The sequence below is a fragment of the Macaca nemestrina genome, chromosome 13 (assembly GCF_043159975.1).
Source record: "Macaca nemestrina isolate mMacNem1 chromosome 13, mMacNem.hap1, whole genome shotgun sequence".
Classification (NCBI taxonomy): Eukaryota; Metazoa; Chordata; class Mammalia; order Primates; family Cercopithecidae; genus Macaca; species Macaca nemestrina.
In genome coordinates this window covers 11,050,998-11,056,248 of record NC_092137.1, presented here as the reverse complement: position 1 = coordinate 11,056,248, position 5,251 = coordinate 11,050,998, and positions in this window count along the sequence as shown.

Here is a 5,251-nt window from a genome sequence, read left to right as displayed (position 1 = left end):
ATGAGCCTTAATTTGCTCAGCTGTCCCACAGAGCTGGGCTTCAGCAGTGTCTGGGGCGTGGCCGTGAGAAAGACGTGGTCCCCTGGGCATGCCCCAGATCTGTGGTCAGACTGACGGGAGGTGAGAAGGACCTGGAACTGAGCATGGCTGGGCCGTGGCCGGAGAGACTGTTGGGGGTCATAGAATTGTCTTCCTTCCACGGCCAGGACACAAGCATTTTCCCTTCAGCCCTGCATGCTGCACACCCCACCTCCTCATCAAACCCTGGCAAGTCCACAGTCTGGTCTACTGACATGCCCAGGCCCAGACTGCCCCCCACCTGGAATCCCACAAACCCCACTTGTCCTCCCAGCCCAGAGCGAACAGAGCCTGCAGATCAGGTTGGCTGACTCCTTGCCCAGTGCTCTCCCCAAGCCTGTACTTCTGCCTCTGTTATGGACTGAATGTTTTTGTACCACCCCCTCTAAATTCATACGTGGACACTCTAACCCCCAATGTGATGCTATGTGGAGATGGGGCCTTTAATGAGATAATGAAGGTTAAATGAAGCCATAAAGTGGGGGCCCAAATCCAATAAGATTAGCGGCCTTAGAAGAAGAAGATAGAGAGACCTTGCTCTCTGTCTTCACCACATGAGAGCACAGTGAGAAAGTGGCCATCTGCAAGACAAAGAGAGAAGCCTCAAAGAAATGAAACCTACCAGCACCTTGATCTTGGATGATAAATGTCTGTTGTTGAAACCTGAGGTCTGTGGTGCTTTGTTACACAGCCCAAGCTGACTAGTACATTCTCCTTCCCTCACACTTGCTAAGTGCTCCCCCTCTGCCTTCCTCTTCTCAAAGCTCTGGAGACAGGCCCTTTGTCCTCTGACCATATAGACCCTGTTTGGAAAGGTGAGGCTGGGATCCCACAGATTAGGAAACAAACCAACAAACAGAAATCAACATGCTGCCTTCTCACTGAAGGTCACTGTGGCATAGAAACTTGAGCCAGCAGCCTGGATCCATTTAGAACTTCCTGAAGGGTTAAACCAGCAAAAAAAAAAAAAAAAAGTCTGGACTTTTTGGCTAAAAATGGAAAGCTTCTTGCTGTGATGTATTCAGTCCGGCATAGACCTTCTATGAGAATTGTACATTTCATGATGCCATGGGGGAAGGGATGTAGAGCACAAAACCTTCTATTAGACACAGAAGCAGCAGCAATTTTACCTTGTGGGTATCTCATTTCAATAAAGAGGGGGGAAAAACAGTTTATTTAGGCATTATGGGAAGTAGTTGTTTGAGCTGCATTTTTTTATTAAAAATTTTTTTATTTGTTGAACAATACCATTTTGGGCTACAGAATGCTAGATTTTTATGGCACTAATTAAAACCGGTGCATGTGTATCTTAGTGATTTGTCTAGACGGCAAATGATGCAAGCTGCAATCTATTCCTTTTTATGGACTAATCAGTTCTGCTCAGTTAAAATTTCTTTGTGTTTTGCTGAATTTAATAATACCTTTCATTAAGATTCAGTTCTGTACTCCATTGAAAATTTACATTTCATTATTTGCTGTGCACCCATCAGCATCAGGGAGCTGCCCCGTCCCCACCCCCGCTCCCACTCCTCACCATCCCCCTCCCCTCGTCATCCCCCTTCCCCACCTCAACCAAGAAGAAATGATTGACAGAAAGGCTCAGCTGGTCTCTCCTGTCTGAATACCCTGGACCCTGGAAGTCAAGTGCAGGAGGCAGCTGGGTGGGAGGCGGTGCTGGATGGAGGTGGGTAGAGAAGGATGTCAAACTGAATCATCAGGAAGCTTCATTTTTTTCACCCCATCTTCTAAGCATTTTTTTTTTCTTTTCTATGCCTCAATTTTTTCATCAGCAAAATGGAACTAGTGACTCTTTCCTTCCTGGCTATGAGACCTTATAGGAACAAATACATTATTGAGTGTGAACAGCTTTGTAATCGACAAGCTGCTGAACCTACCAAGGCCAAGAAGAGCAGGGGGAGGAGGGCGGGAGGGGTGACTTCCTGGTTCCCATTCCCGAGGTGGGCACGTTTCCTGGAGTCTGCTCACCTCTGCCTCCCTGGCTTCCGGGCCTCTGTTCAGCCATGACTCATCCTGCCTGCAGGCAAGTGGGAGGACCAGGACAGGGTCGCCACACAACCCACGTGTGTAGAAAGATGTTGGAGGCTTTGGGTGTATTCAGCTGCCCCAGAGGCTGCCGGTAGGACCCCTCTTGGCCTGAGATCTGGGAAGAGAGAAAAGCCGTTAGAAAATAAGACCAAGGAGGATGAATGTTCCTGCCTCTCGCTTGCCAGGTTGGAGTAGGGGGGATGGGGGTGCTGTTGGCTTTTGTTCTTGCTTTTAAAGCACACTGTGAGAGTAAACAAAATGGTTGAAGAAAATTCTTCAAAAACAAATCCGTTCCCATTTTCCTTTACTTTAATTGCAAAATTGTTATCTATTTATTGTTAAAAAAAAAAAATTTAATGTGAAAGGAAGCCTTTTATTTACATCCCTGACTTCCCTCTTGCCCAAAGGTCAGAACGATACACGATCTGTCAGTTTTCTGTCACTGGGTACAAATTACCTCAAACACAGCAGCTTAAAGCAACACACCTTTCCCAGCGCACAGGTGCCATGGGGCAGGAGTCCGGGCACAGCTTAACGGGTCCTCTGCTCAGGGCCTCACAAGGCACAATCAAGGTGCTGCCCAGAGCTGCATCTTCATCTGAGGTTCAGGGTTCTCTCCTGTGCTCATGCAGCAGAATCCATTTCCTTGCAGCTGTGGAACTTACCCAGGCTTCTTTCTTCATTAAGGCCAGCAGTAGATTCTCATCAGAGAAGGTTTAAGTCATCTGTTCAGAGGCGTACCTGTTAGGCCACGCCCCCCACCAGGAGATTCTCCCATTTAATTAACTCAAAGTCAAACTGATTAGGGATCTTAATCACATCATCAAAATCCCTTTACGTGTGCCACATAACCTAGCCACCTGACTGAGCTCTGTCATTGTCACAGTCCTGCCCACACTCAAGAGGTGGAAATTGTACAGAGGGTGGACACCAGGGGGCGGGAATCACGAAGCCATTGGATAATTTTGTCTACTACACACTTCTGATGTGCATATTTCCAGGCCTCTTTCACAGATAGATAGACAGATAGATCAAAGGGAAGGAAGAAAGATTCTTCTATTTGGCTTTCTTCCTATTTAGTAACACCTCGCAGACATTCCGCCATTTTAGTAGTCATAGAACTTATGTATCTACTCTCCTATGGTTGGATATTGTTTATTTATAATTTTCTACTATTAAAATAATGCCATAATAAATATCATATACAGTCTGTATCCTTGAAAACTTATACTTCTATAGGATTGATTCCTACTGGTGCAATGGCTAAGCTAAAGGGTACAGACATTTTAAGTTTTGATAAATATTATTAAAATAGCTTTCAAAGAGGCACCCTCAAGGAAAGTACCTATTTCCCCAAACTCTTACCATTTCTGAATGTAATCAATCTTTTAAAATTTTTGACAGCCAGAAGAGTGGAGATGGTACCTTGTTTTAATTGAATTTCTTTGATTATCAATGAAGTGCAATTCAATGATTTTAGAAGCGCTGTTTTTATTCTATTTGTTTGTTATCACCTTTATGTCTCATTAAAGCATGACGCTTCGGAACTCTACTAGACAATATATTCAGTCATTAACTTTAATTGCTTTGGTAGAGATTTCGCTCGTTAAAAGCAGACTCTTAAATACTCCTTCTCATTCCACAGACATTAACTGAGTGACTGTTTTATGCTGGACTCTGGGTCAGATATGGGAAATATAGAAATGAAAATGCTATCACTCTTGTCTACAAAAATTATTCACATTACAGCAACATCTATTTCAAGATGTTAAGTTTATGTGCAAACACTGGCAATTCTCAAATTCACTGAAAGACACAAACTACCAAAGCTCATTCAAGAAAAATATAGATCACATGAAAAGCCCTATATCTATTAAAAAATTGAAATTATCGTTAGAAAACTTCCCACAAAAAAAAAAAAAAAAAAACTGCAGGTACAGATGGATTCACTGAGGAATTCCACCAAACATTTAAGAGATAAATAATACAAAGTCTACACAAACTCTTCCAAAAAACAAAAGAGGCAAAAAGTTCTCCAAATCAATTTATGGGGCAGCAATATCCTGATTCCAAAACCAGATGAAGACACTGCAAGATAACTATATTTCTCATAAAGACCAAGACAGATATCTCTCTTACACATGGATTCAAACGCCTAAACAGAATTTTAGCAGATGATCAAAACTTACTACAATATTGCAGTAATAAGGACTATAATCAAATATATACATCATAAAGACAGGCATACAGATCAATAGAACAAAACCTGACCTTTATGGTCAACTGATTTTCAAAGAGGGTGACAAAACAATTCAATGGAGAAAGAACAGTCTTTTTAACCAGTGGGGCTGGGAAATCATTCATGCAAAAGAATAAAATTGGATCTTTACCTCACACCATACACAAAATTAACTCAAAACAGATCAGAGACCTGAATGTAAGAGGTAAAACTGTAAAACTCTTAAAAGGAAACATAGGCAATATCTTAGTGGCTTTAGATTAAGCAGTGTCAGCTTCTGAGATGACACTAAAAGCACAAATGACCAAAGAAAAAATAGATACATTTAGAACAGTTGTGTGTCAAAGGACACTATCAAAAAAGTGACAAAAAGACCCAGAGAATTGGAGTACATGTATGCAAACCATGTATCTGATAAGCTACTAGTATCCAAAATATATGTTAGCCCCTTAGAATTCACCAACAAAAAGACAAATAACCCAATTTAAAAATGCTCAAAGGATGTGAATAAAAATTTCTCCAAAGAGACTATGCAAATAGCCAACAAGCACATAACAAATGCTGTCTCTTGGTGCCCCCAGCTCCATATCTGTTCCTGGCCAGAGATTAGAAATGGAGGCGCTGGGGGAGGGGGACCTTATGGGGTCAAATGAGGAGAGAAGGGGAATGGTGTGGGAAGTGGCATGGGCTGAAAGTGAACTGGGAGCACAGTGGGAGATGGATGGAGAGAGAGCAGGAAGGTGGAATGGCAGTAGAGAGGGAAAATTCTGGAACATCTTCCAATGTTTGAAAGAAAATGTCATGCCAGGCAGAACTTGATAATTACTGTCATTTGTGGGATATTTCAGTACAAGAGAACCAAATAATTATGATGTCATAGGCCTCAGT